Consider the following 15,723-nt stretch of genomic DNA (forward strand, 5'->3'; position numbering starts at 1 on the left):
AATGTAGAGAAAGAAACATTTGGACATTTGGCAGTTGCCTCTGTTAAACCAGTTATTCAGTTACTTTAAATACAATCGCTTTTGCTAATTTTGCTCCTTCAATCATTTTTCTGTTGAGATATGGAATAGTGCCATTTATCTTAATGTGCTTAGGTTTTCATCCTAAGTCAGAAACGATGACAGCCTCAGCCTATGTTATACTGACAGGTTAGCTACTTTGTAACCTGCGGAAGACTTTTAGAGGAACATTTATTTTTCATTCATTCATTCATCTTGCATTGAATTACTAAAACACTTATTAAATGCCTATTATATATAAGATATTACTTGAAGTACCATGGATGGAGAAGAGATCAAGGCATGGTGTCTGTCTCAAGGAACTTAGAGACCAGTAGTGAGGAGTAAATTTGGCCAAAAAAAGAGTTTATCAAAGAATCACCTGGCTTTCTGTATACTGTAGACTGTATAATTTCTGTATACTGTAGACATTAGTATAAGACCCTATAAAGAATAAAAAGAAAAGGTTTTTAGCTTTATCTAGAGGGTCAGGAAAGACTCCAAAGAGGAAGTGACACTAGGTATCTTAAAAGATGAAACAGCCTATTAGGGAAAGTAGTCAGTGGATTGAAAAAAACCAGACGAGCTAGCCCTCTGAGTAGAGAGACTAGATTGGGCAAAGGCAAAGAATCAAACCATGTGGCATACTTAGTGACCTGTAAGTCATTTGATATGGCCAGAGTGTAGGTTATGAGAGGAATCATGGCAAATACTATGACTGAAGAGATAGACAGGGCCCAGATCATGGCAAACCTCACATACAATCTAAGGTGTTTGGGTTTGTTGTAGAGATAAATCAAGATCGTATACATGGAAATACAATAAGCATATTCGCCGTCCAGAAAATATCCAATTCCTATAGCACTCCGGGGACTGTGAAATGCATATATGTGAGGGTTAGAGATATATGTCAGAGAGTCAACTTACGATGTTATAGCACAATCTGAGAGCTCGGGATAGCCCATTTCTGTTTCTTCCATGTTGTGATTCAGCACTTGCCTTGTGGAGAATTGATGTGTACCCTGCTCTGGTTATGGCTTTTTGGATGATTCCTTCTGCTACAGATGTCTGTTTCTAGTACAAGGAAAAGTTTCTATTTTGGCTTTTGAGACTAGTTATATATTTAGCAATTTTTAAGAACTTATTTTTGCTTTTTTGTAGAATGAGAATATCTCAACGTGTTCAGTTAGCTATTTTAGACTTGAAGTTGCTTCTCTATCTTCTTTAAACATATATTTGTAGTTTCTTTTTAAAAACCAAAGTGGCATTCAATTGTCATAACATTAAAAATTTTAATTTTGACAATGTTAAAAATCTTAATTGGAGGGGCTGGCCCCGTGGCAGAGTGGTTAAGTTTGCGTGCTCTGCTGCAGGCGGCCCAGTGTTTCGCTGGTTCGAATCCTGGATGTGGACATGGCACTGCTCATCAAGCCACGCTGAGGCAGCATCCCAAATGCCACAACTAGAAAGACCCACAATGAAGAATATACAACTATGTACTGGGAGGCCTTGGGGAGAAAAAGGAAAAATAAAATCTTAAAAAAAATCTTAATTGGAAAAAAATGTGTAATCTTAAACTTTACTTCTCCTCAATAATTCCCCACTCCATAAGCCATGGCTTTCTTTTACCTTTTCCCTGATATTTAAATACATATTTCTAAATATGTTTTATTGGCACTTATTTTTATTTATAAATTAATATGATTTATTAATTCACTGCCATGATTGCTGAGGATTTAGTGCTATCATGATGTCTTCTTTATCAAATTCTCCCAAATTAGTAAAAGCACTCATCAGTTCTGACAACAGATGACTGCCAATATAGGCCACTTCAAATCTAAGTAGTTTGTGTAAGAATGTTTCTTTTTCTATATACTCCTTTCTTGCATCAGTTTTCACTTGTGTAATATATTCTTTAAATATATATTTGATTTTTCAAAATGTTTAATCAGATAATTTACTCATTAGTGTTCCTATTTTTCATAAACTCATTCCTTCTTGCCTCCATTTTCCGACAGTAGCCTGAGCTGGTGGTTCTTTTGTCGTCTGGGTTTATTTCCTCACCGTTTTTCGTATTAGGATCCAAATTTCCTGAATCCTCTATCTTTATTTGATTCATTGATTGATTAGTTGATCAATACTCTCTTGTTTCCCTGCAGCATATCTTTAAGAGCACACCTAACAAATAGTACATGGGAGGATATTTTCATGGGTCCTTATGTGTCCGAGTATGTTTTAAGTTTTTATTATACCTTATGTCTGAATATGTCTTTATTCTACCTTAAAATTTGACTTAAGTTTTATTTGGATATTAAAAATTATTTTTCCGCTCATAGCTTCAGTAGCTTGTAGAGTCATATGGCTAGTGAAAAATCTGATGCCCTTCTGAACCTCACTTGTTTTTGAGTTGTTTTTCTCTGAATGACTTTAGACCCCTTTCATTATTTCTCAGATTCTGAACCATAATGCTGTGCCTTGATGTATTGTGTAATCTTCCAAGCCAGATACTCATGAAGTTCTTGGATGGTTTATTCTGTTACTTCTTTGATAATGTCCTTCACTTTCCATTTTCAGTTTTTTTCCAGAACTTCATTTAGTCAGGCCTTGGGCCTCCTGGATCAGTCTTCTAGATCTCTCATCTGTCTTCTTATATTCTCTTTTCTCTCATTTGATTTTTACTGTGAAATATAGAATACGGCAATGAAAAATATATACCTTTGTAGTCGAAACTATAATAATAAGATGAATATTCTTGTACTAATCTCCCAGGTTAAGAAGAAGTAGAACATTACAAATAACATAGAAGATTTTGATGTTTCACTTAAGAATTATAGGCACTCTAGGTTAAAGGAATTTGCATCTCTTCTTAGTTAAGGGATTTCTTTTTTTCTTTTCTTTCTTTGGAAAAGATATTTTTTCCCATTTATCATGCTAAAGTTGTTAATTACTTTTCTAATATTAAAACAAGACTGCATTGATGAAACAAATCCAACATGGTCTTTTCTATGTATTGTCCTTTGGTTTAGTCAATATTTTCCATAGGATCCTTGCTTCAATATTCGTGGATGAGAATGATTTGTAAAGCTCCTTTCTCTATTTGTTTAAGTTTGAAAACAAGTTAAGGAGCGTTCTCTCTTAGCCAGTTCTCTGAGAGTGTTAATGTAATAGTGCATGGTAATTTTGTACTCTGTCAAGTTAGTTAAGCTGGAACTTCATTTCCCAGAACTCCCTCCCCTTTCTGGTTCCCTGAAAGAGTAGGCCATGAGAAAAGTTTGTTTAGACGAGAAGACAAAATTAAATAGCAGCCACTCTCCTCTGGAGGTCGGTGTAGAGTGCGAGGCACCACGGCAGCTTGCGCATATTTTTGTTGATGCGCTTGCTCATCTTGGGCCCTCAGGTCTTTCCGTTTCTGTCCTTCATCCTCCTTCAGCTTCTCTGACTCCTGAGCCAGATGCCTGTGGCTCAGGGCATAACTCCTTCTTCAGGAGATTGAAGGTAGTGAGAGATTCTCATGGATTCCAGATTGTCCAGTTTGTCCTCGTGGGTTCCAGCTGATCTTTGCTCTCCTCTGCTTCATATCCAGATGTTATCTCCTGAATTGCCACCCATGTGGACTTACAATGACTTCAGGTCCAATACAAGATGCAGACGTAACAGCTTTCCATATCCTTTTTTTTTTGCACTTTGATAGACTTTATTTTTTAGAGAAATTTTAGGTTCATAGTAAAATTGAGCAGAAAGTACAGAGATTTCCCATATGTTCCCTGACCCTACACATGCATAGCCTCCTCCATTTACCATAGACATTTTCATCTTCTTCCACAATTGTGTAAGAACTGATTCCAGAGTCTGCCCCATGGACCTGCAGCCAGTGCACACACTCAGAAGGGTGCTCATGTTCAGTTGTTGCCATTTTGAAAAGCTTAGTAATTTTGTCTTTGGCTACGTGTTGTATAAGTAAAATCTGATGGGACAATGAAGCATGAGCTGGGTGCTTGGAGCCTTGGCTAACATGCAGACTTGCCTTCCTGAGAGGAGTTCTTGGCCATCCACTCTCTGGCCTCTGCACAGTACTTGCTGCTGTCCTCTGGACCCAGCAGGACCCTGGGCACGAGAGCAGGAAGGGTGGAGGTTGGGCACATGTACCCCAAGCATCAACTCACAGGGCTGGCCCCAGCTGCCTGTGAGGGTCTGTTCACCCACAAATTTTCCTTTACCCAAAGGAGTATGACATTAAATAGCAAAGAAGACATCACAATAGATAGAGAAAGAAACTGGGGAAGAAAAGAAAAGATTTGTTTCCTGCTTTTTGAACAAGAGATTCTGTATTTTCATTTTGCACTTGTTCTCCAAATTATGTAGAAGGCCCTGTCTAATTCTTATAATTAATCTCCCTGTCACTCTTAGTTGTTCTGCTTCTCTGATTAAACCCTAACTGGTACACAGTGGAATGAACTATTCCTTGAATGTTGGTAGAACTCACTCATAATACATTTGGGCTTGTGTCTTCATTGCAGGAAGACATTTAGCTGATTACATTTTTAATGATTATAATTATTCAGGATTTTAATTTCTCCTCAAGTCAGAATTAATTAATTATATTTTTCTAAGGATTTATTCCTTTCATCTAACTTTTCAAACGTATTGGTATAAACTTGTTCCTGAAATTTTCTTAGCTCGTTAATCTCTGTAGCATCTGTGGTTTTTTCCCCTTTGCCCTCTCTGTTTTGCTTAATTTAATCTTGCCAGTGATTTTTCTGCTTACTAGTCTTTTCAAAGAACCAATTTTTATCATTGCTGGCCTGTCTATTATATGTTTGTTTTCTATTTTGTTACTTCTGTTCCTGTATTATCCCTTTGCTTCTATATTATTTGAGTTTATTAATATTACTGCTGATTTTCTAGTTTTTAGATAGGAAAAATTAGTAACTGTGAGCCCTATTTTTTACTGCTACAAGAATATAAGGATTAGATTTAACTTTAAATACAGTATTTTTGAATCAAATATATTTGGTTATATTCACATAAAATAAAATTCACCCACTTGAAGTATAAAGTTTGTTATGTTTTGACAAATGTATACACCCATATAACCATCACTCCAATCAAGAAAGAGAATATTTCCATCACCCCATGTAGTTCCCTCATGCTCCTTTGTATTCAACACTTTCCCCAGCCCTAGGTAACCACTGATCTCCCTTCCATTATTATAGATATTTCATATAAATGTAAATATACAAAATGTATTTTGGGGGAGGATAGTTGCCAAAACCCACTTAGCCATCCTAAGACATGCACAAACTTGGGAGTACAAGGAAGTTAATACTCCACAGACAAAAAAGGGTCTAGACCAATAGGGATAGCAGCTGGTAAGTAAATAGTTCCCTTTTCCATTCCTGGGGTAGATAAATGTTAAACACATTTTACATGGTTCCTCAGAGAGTCCCCGATGGAATTGAGCCCAGGTGTTTACCTTAATGACCATCCTAGGAATAGGTTTTCCTCTTTGTCTGTTTAGCTCTTCTCAGTTCCCTACTCAAGTTACTTGGGAATGATTTTACAAAATAAACTACTCCATGCAAACCCTTGTCTCAGGCTTTCCTTTTTGGGCCAAACTATGCTAATAAAAAGTATGTTAATGGAAGGGCTCAGGCATGATCACACAAGAAAGTGAAAAGATCTCCCAAATTTTCTAAAACATTACTTCAGATGGATAGTTCTGGGAATGTACCATATATATTTGCAAAGAAAATATAGGTATTTTCTACATGTTGTGTATGATGTAGTAAGTATGTCCTTCAGATCAAGTTTGTTAATTTTGCTATTCAAATTCAAATTGTCCACATCAGTGTGTGACAAAAGTAGTGTTACTTCCGTCATTTTAGAAATATCTAGGAGAAATATGTACTTTAGCGGTTACAGTTATGATGGGGCTGCTATTGTTGTTTTGTCAGTGGAATATAGGTGTGCTAAACACTCTTGCAATGCCTAAGGAAATGCCCAAGAATAAGCAGTTGTACTATATGCCGCATCACTGAACCTAGATCCTAACTTTCTTTTGCGTACGCAAAGTATTTTGCCAATGTTTGATAAAATGCTGAATTTCCCAAGCATACAATTACCGCGGAGAATAAGGGAAGATAAAGTTAACCCTGAAGAGGCAGAGTAGAGAGTCAGAAACAACCGAGGTGCTTGGTGAACTTACTCTGGGCTGAATAAACTGATTCAGTTGCTGTCATTTGTACACCTGGTTATGTGTGCTAATACATTACCTTATTGATTAAGCCCATTTGTTCTTTTTTAACATCTACGGCCAGAAGAAACCTAAAATCCTGACACGAGGATTTTTATTATGTTTATCTATATTGAGTTGGTGTTAGCATGAATGATCACCCTCATTATATATTCCATTAGTAAAATTTACAATAATCTTAATATTTTTACATTTATTTTAAATCTAGGCCCTTTAATAAACTTTCTAAACAAAGTACAATCAATTTTCTTTTGTTTTCCAGTTATATAATTATACATCCACCGATAATCACCATTTTCAAGGACTGTATACTTGGAGTGAGTGTTGAATTGATCAAATGCTTGTTCAGCATTGTGACATTATTATTTTTAAAACAGCCTTTTGTATTTTTCTAATTTTAAAATTACCTGTGCATTCTGGGACCAAGTCTCATATGGTCAGGTTAATGACTCAATATATTACATAATTCAGTTGATGGCTTTCTATTTGTTATTTTTTAATTCAGTTTTAATCAGACAGTTGTAAATAATTTTCAAAATTACCAGGAGAATTGTATACTTTTATAATTAAAAAAGTACCCCTCATAGCTCTTATGATCCTATGTCTATATCAAAATTTTATTTGATTTTCTCATTTTCTCTTAATTATTCTTGCCAAAGTTTTGTGTATATCGTCTTATTTTATTTTAAAGACCCTCTTCTTGAATATATTTACCAATTCTGTACTTTTATGCTTTTCCAAAATCTCGTCTTCTGCCATTATTTCCTTATCTATACACAAAATGTAGTTCGTATCATATATACTATTTTATTTAACGTCATCTTGATTAGTATATATTTTCATCACCGTACAATAACTTTCTATTTGCTTATTTTGAATTATTTATGCAATTTCTAAATTTCCTCTGATTTTGCTATTTTATATAGCATTGTGATAAATGGCATTATAAGTAATTCTTTTGGAATTTCTATGATTACTTCCTGAGGATAAATGCCCGCAAGAAAAATCACTAGACTAAATGTTTTCTCTCTCTCTTTCTTTCTTTTTCTCTTTCCAAGTTTGTTATGAAACAAATTAATTGCCTCTTAGGAAGTTTGTATAATATCCATTAGTGTACATTCGTAAGTTTGATTTTGAAACATCTGGAGGTAGATTTAAATAATATTTGATTGTTTTCCAACTGGCACTCATTAAAAATTTAATGGGACTAAGTGATTCTATAATCATTTTCTGGAGTTTAGAAAAATTTGTTGAAAAAAATATCAAATATATTTACTTTTAGAATTCTCTTAATGAGAAGAAAAAGATTAGATATGAAAATAATAAATTTCCATAGAGATTTTGGTGCTATCCACAGAAGAAATAATTTATGTGATTTAGCACTAAGTTATAAACTTTAAACTCTAAATTTTCTATGGTCATGCTTTTACTTTATTATATAAATAGGGTAAGGGAAACATCTAGACAATGCTTTCACTGAGATACATAAAGGAAAATCAATGGGGAGAAGCAGAATGAGGCTGTTCTCTGTACATTTAATAATCTCTCACCTTCTGTTTTACCTTCTTTTGTCAAATTTTCTCTACTCTCCAAAAACACTCTAACAATAGAAGAACACATTTCAACATAATTTAGAATAACAAAACAACTCTCCTGGCCTAGGCTGACATAGGCCTCCAGTTTTGCATAATGACATGGTTGCTTAGAATGAAGAAATATAATTTTACATTTTTCAGGCCCTCAACTGTTTATATTTTTTGTAGTCTGAAGAAAAAGATGGGAATATATGAGCCATTGGCTTTGTAGTTAGAAATACCTACATTCAAATTTGTGTCTGCTATTTGTTAATTTAGTGACACTGGGAAAGCTAATTAATATTCCTAAGCTTTAGGAAGATTTAATGGTAGGATGAAAACTTATATAAATTTATTTCCAGATTATTGTTTATACTTATGTAAAGATGTTTTCACTCTTCAATTGATATGTGTGTGTGGTGTGTGTGTTGATCGCATAATTTAATATGTTCAAGAAACATAAGCATATACAGTAGCCGTGTTTTCAGAAGGAGAGAATTTATTGAAGGGAGACGGAATCAAATTTCAGATCTACCATCCGTAAGCTACATGACCTTGGATAAGTTACTTAATTGCTCTTTTGTTTTATGTACCATGGATCTTCTTTCCTTATACTGGCCAGTTGAAGAAATTGCTTGGGCAAAGTGAGTTTTATTCCTGGAGCAGGTTCTTTATCACTTCCATACCTTTTATTATACCCTAGCTAACCATCTCATTATGCACACTGCTAAGGTCAGAGAAAGGATGTCAAACAGCGAAAACGTTTTTTATCTTTCAGTGTCATTCCTACACATGCAGTATATCCTTTACGTTTATACTAAACTATGATTTATTTAAATTTTTTTCTTCTGTCTGTCAATATTGGCATAAGAACGATATGAAATTTTTAGAAAACTGTCTGCCAGTCTGCTTAGAACATGTCAAACTATTCCTGCAAAGCAGTGGGTGAACCAATCCCCAAAAGACATCTGTATTGAATCAAAAACTCCCTGGAGCTATGAATATTTCGTTTTGTTTCAGTAGTTTTTTGTCTGTCTTACTTTTTTCCTTCCTAATCTTTACTTGGGAAAAATTTACAATGAATTCACAATCAGGCTTATTCTGCTCTACCCGACACAATAGTGGAAATGAAATAAAATGTATAGCCTGCATATTGTCAATCGACTGTTACAGTAATGCTTGTGAATGTGGCATTTACGTGCCTGACAGATGTTTGCCTGAGTAATTATTTAGAATTGTATTTTCCATTGCTTTTCTGTAATGTTTATTAACAGAAAGCCAACAGCTTAAAATTTAACTCTGAATAAATTTTTCACTAAAAAAAACTATGAGACAAATAATGTCATTTTTGTATCTATTATCATCAGTTACTTCTGACTCTGCTATTAAATGCCTTCCAGAAGGTCGATCACCTGAATATCGCCTTCTAAACATGAGTCCTTCACACCCCTCCTCCACTAGCCACCACTGCCTATAAAATCTTTTCTTCCTCCACAGTAAATTGCATTGTATGTATGAGCTATATTATTTACTCCCAAACTATTATTACTTATGTAAATATGTTTTTACTGCTCAATTGATATATTTTTCTATGAAATACTTTTCTATGATATATTTTTCTATGAATATTTTTCTGTATTTGAGTATGTTGGATTGGGATAGAATGCATCATATTTTTGGCATTAAAATGGTGGACGTATATCCACACACATATATGTACATATATACATATACATACACATATATAAATACATGAGAGTATAGGCAAAATTTTCAGGAACAAATAAAACTTGTTAAGTAAAAAATGGGTATAAATTTATCCCTGACAGATTCAGAAGCCTGAATAACTTATAAATGTAACTTGTTTATTGAATATCATAAATGATCCTTTACGTTGTGTCACTAGTATTAAATTCCATAAATAGCATGCTACATACATAATGTTACAAAGTATACACTTAAAAGACATTTGGGGCCAGCCCGGTGGCCGAGTGGTTAAGTTTGCGCACTCTGCTGCAGCAGGCCAGGGTTTCGCTGGTTCGGATCTTGGGTGCAGACATGGCACCACTCATCAGGCCACGTTGAGGTGGAGTCCCACATGCCACAACTAGAAGGACCTGCAACTAAGATATACAACTGTGTACCAGGGGGGATTTGGGGAGATAAAGCAGACAAACAAACAAAAAAATTGGCAACAGTTGTTAGCTCAGGTGCTAATCTTTAAAAAAAAAAGACATTTGTATAATTATTGATGTCATAAATTTTAATTATTATTTGTCATAAAAATATATGAATTTTAACATACTATTTTAAAAATCTATAACTTAAAAGTGCCAAAATTTGAAATAATATGTCTAAGTTAAATTTAAATATGTGAAACAGAAGACTGTGAGCACAGAGTCTACCCTTCTTCTTAGAAATTGGGATTTTAAAAAAATTTTTGTCTAACAATTTAGTTTCTTTGTACTTGTAAAGAAGTGAAATTCAAAATTATCCATTATATTATCTACTCGAAAGTGAATTTTTCCTACATCCCACTTTTTACAATAACGGTTCCTTCCACAAAATCTCCCTAGAACATATATTCTCTTGCAGGCAATAGCGAAGGCATGGAGGCTTCATTAGCACGTGTGGTTTCATCATTGTAAACATGGACAAACCATAATTTGGGTGGTGACTTTCTATATCTGTCTGTCTCTCTGTCCGTCTGTCCATCCATCCATCCATCCTTACCTACCTATCTACCTATAATCTATCTGTATTAGGTTTATTCATTTCTTTAGGAAAAAAATATTTACTTGAAGGTTATTTTAATGTAATAAAGTGCCTTTGACTTTGCTTGAAGAAGGACTCCATAGTTCCTTCTGGATTATTCTGTGCATTATTATTGCGTAGGTTATTTAATTGCAACAATTTAATCTGTTAAATAAAAATAAGCATTTTTTGGTTCTCTTTTTTTGCTTTTCTTTTTTTTTTTTACCAAGTTCTGACTGCATCAACGTTTTAGAGGCCACAATTTTTAAAATATAAACCTTTGAAATAACCTAGTTAACAGAATCAGAAAAGAATAACAAGAAATATTTAGTGATTTGGTTAGCATATGAAGGGATTATAGATTTTTTAAACATGGGAAATATTCACTGAAGCTAATCACAAAGTTAAGACTATGATACCAATTTAATGGCTTTGTCATTAGGAGAACCTGACTCTTGCTCTGATAGTAATAATAATAGTGATAAATTGTAATAATATTAATTACTATTACTACTACCATATCTAACATGTGCTAAACACTTAAAATTGACCAGGCATTGTGCTAAGCATTTTGCCTTAATAATTTTAATTGATTTCATATCCTCAATGTGAAAAATACTATTGTTACCCACTTTTTACCAATGAGGAAATAAACTTGAACAAATTAAAAAAATAATTACCGTTTTCCAGCTCATGAACTGAGGATCTGGGATTCAAAACCAGGATGTTTGACACTAGAATCTACCATCTTAACCACAGTGCCCTATTATTCTGAAAATAATCAACTTCTCAGGATCCCTGTTTATTTATCTGTAAAATGAGAATATTGGATTCACAATGTTCGATTCCAATGCAAAATCTATGATTTTCTTAAGTATTACATTGTAAGTAAACATTTAAGGAGAAAAACTTTGTTCTTTTTACCCTTTGGGATAGCACAGTATGTAGCACAAACATTTGTATCCACAACACCCTATGCTTTTCCTCAATTAACATTTGTGGAATTATGAATTCATTTTACAAATGTGTAAATAACACTAAATTCACAAAGTGGTCTTCTTCTCTTTTATTTCCATTTTTCTCATTTATTGTTTCGTAATAATGCTTTCTTATTTCAGTCCAGTAATTCATTCTGAGATTTTAATTTTTTTGGCAATAGGTTTTGTAGCCTATTATTTATGTCATTAACTACCATGAAATCATATTAATATCTTTTAAATGGGCATTCCATTATTGATCATTATTCATTAATTTCCTATTCACATTTACCATTTATAGCAAATTAGTTTCCTTGTCTCAAATTGGTTAATTATATATAATAGAATCTCCTTTTCCTGTGGTTCAGATCATCCATGATCAGTTTTTGTTTTGTTTTGTTTGCTGAGGAAGATTAGCCCTGAGCTAACAGCTGTGCCAATATTCTTCCATTTTGTATGTGGGACACTGCCACAGCATGGCTGACAAGTAGTATAGGTCCACACCTGGGATCTGAGCCTGCGAACCTGGGCCGCCAAAGTGGAGTGTGCCAAACTTAACCACTGCACCACAGGGCTGGCTCCCATGGTCAGTTTTTTGATGTCAAAAGCACTTAAGTAGTAATTTAAAGCTCTAAGATGTTTTAACAAAATTTAATTCAATTCAGCTGAAATTATGAAAAAACAGCAAACTTCCACATAAAAGTTGATTTACTCAAGTCAGTCTTAGCATTGTAACTCTCTAAGATTGTCCAAAAAATGTAGGTGTCTCACTGATGGCAATAAAAGTGACTATTTTAAATTTGCAAAAAGCAAGAGAATCACAAAATGAGGGTTTTTAAGTATACATTTTGTTTCTTAATTTTTCCTTTCTGCTTAGCTGATATAATGGCCCCTATCACTGTGTGACTTATATAACAGATTACTAGGTAAAATATTAAAATCCAAGAGCTAAATCTTAGAAAATACTTTGAAATATTCCACATCTCAGGTTTAAGACTTGACCCTCTAGAGTAACATTTCAGTGTGTGATTAATAGAAGCTACACTTAAGTACACTAGACATATGGAAGTTGTCTTGTTTCTTGTGCAGTTCATGGTAAATCTCTTCTTTGTTGTTTCTGTGGTAGCAAATAGTAAACTTTATTTCTTGAGAATATATAAAGTGAATTGGAGTTTTTATTTCCCAACAGCTAAATTGTTAAAGTAGGCCAAACTAAAATGTGGAAGAGCTATAGTCAAGATAACATATTTCAAGTCTGGGATTTACTTTCCCTGTTCACAGTTAAACAATGCTAGTTTTATGGGAAATGAAAACAATTTCAGTACACTTTTGTGTCTTTAAGTTTCCTTTTTCATTATTATTTTAAACAACTGTGGTAGAAAACACAGTTCAGAAATAAAATGTGTCCTGATTTTATTATTCTCTATTACTGATTGTAGGAATATTATTTAAAATATTCCACATGAACATTCAATGGCTATAGTGTTTATTAATGCATTTTACTTTTATCCTAACATATTTTTATAAAAAAATCACCAAAGTTTAAATATAAATTCGTAAGTGAATTAATGTCATTCTCTCATACCATTACCATTTTCTAAACTTACTTGACACAACTGGTAATTCTATTTAAATATGCTCAAAACATCATTAATTATAGTTTATAAATAATACTTTTATTAGTATTATATATTATATATCTATTATGTATAATAAATACTATATAATAAATATATAGTATGTTATACATTAAAATATGATTGAGTGCAGATTCCTCATGGCCAAGTCAGTTACAATGATTATAATAAGTTTACTTGGGATAAACTTTTACTGGAATTGTTTCATTGTGAACATAATTATTTAATTTACAAATAAAGCCTATTAGCCAAATAATTAAAATTATCAAATAAATGACAGAAAATATCAAAGGGCAAGTGAAAAATACCTCTTTAGTTTATAATACATTATATATTTTATATTTGTTTTGTGCCTATGTCAAAAAGCTTTTGACGTGACATAATTTGAAAACATACACACACACAAGATTACTTTAACAGCCAATTTTTAAAAGTTGAGAAATAATATAACACATAGCTTAGGTATATTATTCAAATCCTTAATATACTAAGGGTAATTTGAGAACAAATGAGATAATGTATTGAAATCTCTCCCTGTGGGTTAAGTTACAATAAATATCGGTAATTAAATTCACAGAGAGTTCCCAAGCCTCGTTTTTCCTCACTGCGCATTTTTACTGCTTATTTTCTGTCACTGGGAGTTCAGTGATCAGAATAATGGAATTGAATAGGCTTACAGACTCAACACTTGAAAAGATTACTCAACAGAGTGGAGTACCCGAGGTATATGTATTGAATTCATAACCATATATCAACAGAAAGAGGGAAAAGTTTCAGCTAGGTATTCAGTGTGGAGGGACTGCATCTACAGTCCCTGTGCTTGTGAAGAACCCAGCAAAGGTGGGACACAGATGGTTAGAGCACAGCTGGAAGAATTACAAATATTTGGACATTGAAGATATCAGTGCTGAACTGCTTATAATCACAAATCTAAAAGAAGAAAAACAAAGGAAAAGAAAAACGTCTCTTCGGCTCCTTCAGCAACCTAAGCAGTTGCTGTAATCCGTGCTTTTGGAGAAACTCGTTTTACTAGGAACAAAAAGAGATGTCTATCAAAAGTATGAGGAGACAAGCCACAGAATGGGAGACAATATTTGCAAAATACATATCTGATAAAGGACCGTTATCCAAAATATACAAAGAAGCCTTAAAACACAACAATAAGAAAATGAACAACCCAATTGTAAAAAGGGGCAAGAGATCTAAATAGACACTTCACTAAAGAGGATAAACATATGGCAAATAAGCATATGAAAAGATGCTCCACATCACATGCCATCAGGAAAATGCAAATTAAAACAGCAGTGAGATAGTACTATTTACCTATTAGAATGGCCAAATCCTGGAACACTGACAACACCAAATGCTGCCGAGGATGGGGAGCAACAGGAACTCTAATTCATTGCTTCTGAAAATGAAAATGAAAATAGTACAGCCACTTTTGAAGAGAGATTGGCAGTTTCTCACAAAACTAAACATAAGCTTACCCTATAATCCTGCAGTTGTGCTCCTTGTTATTTACCCAAATAAGCTGAAAACTTATGTCCACATAAAAGCTGCACACACATGTTTACAGCAAGTTTATTCATAATTTACAAAACTTGGAAGCAACCAAGATGTCCTTCAGTATCTGAATGGATAAAAGTATTTCCTTGTCTACTTATACCACAGTTTATAATACAGTGCTATCAAGCCATGAAAAGACATGGAGGAACTTTAAATGCACATTGCTAAATGAAAGAGGTTAACCTGAAAAGGTACATGCTGTATGATTCCACCTGTATGATGTTCTGGAAAAAGTGAAACTATGGAGGCAGTAAAAAGATCAGCGGTTGCCAGGGGCTGGGAAGAGGAACGGATGAATAGGCAGAGCACAGAGGATTTTTAAGGCAGTGAAACTAATCGGTATGATAATATAATGGTGGGTATGTTATACATTTTTCACAACCCACAGAATGTGCAACACTAAGAGTGTACTCTAATGTAAACTACGGATTTGGGTTGATGATGTGTCAATGTCAGTTCATTGATTGTAACAAACACATCAGTCTGGTGGGAGATGTTGATAGGGAGACTCTGAATGTGGGGGAAAGGCATATGGGAACTCTCTGTGCTTTCCACTCAATTTTGCTATGAACCTAAAACTGCTCTAAAAAATAGCCTATGGAAAGAATGAGAGAGAGACACACAGAGAAGGGAGAAGAGAGAGAGATAGGGAGGTCTATGGCAGCTTTGGGAGAGTAAAGCAAACAAATGAAACCCAGAAAAAATAAATCAGAATAGACCAAGGGATCCAGAAGTGATAAAAATTTTGCCACAGCTCTTTGAAGTCAGGTTGTATATAGACACTTTCCTCCTGGACTAGAAAATATGGATTATTCAAACCTAATCATGAGACCCTTAGACTTTTTAGATTTTCAAACTTTTTAGATTATGACCCACAAAAGTAATCCATTTTACGTCGGGATCCA

The 15,723-nt window shown here is 33.9% G+C and overlaps 1 long non-coding RNA gene across 2 annotated transcripts in view; it reads left to right on the forward strand.

The window, feature by feature from the left end:
• Window positions 1-15,723, forward strand: part of LOC139076975 (uncharacterized) — a 300,141-nt gene that overhangs the window by 176,164 nt on the left and 108,254 nt on the right. The gene's annotated exons all lie outside the window — the stretch shown is intronic.

This window comes from Equus przewalskii, chromosome 18 (genome assembly GCF_037783145.1).
Source record: "Equus przewalskii isolate Varuska chromosome 18, EquPr2, whole genome shotgun sequence".
NCBI classification, from domain to species: domain Eukaryota; kingdom Metazoa; phylum Chordata; class Mammalia; order Perissodactyla; family Equidae; genus Equus; species Equus przewalskii.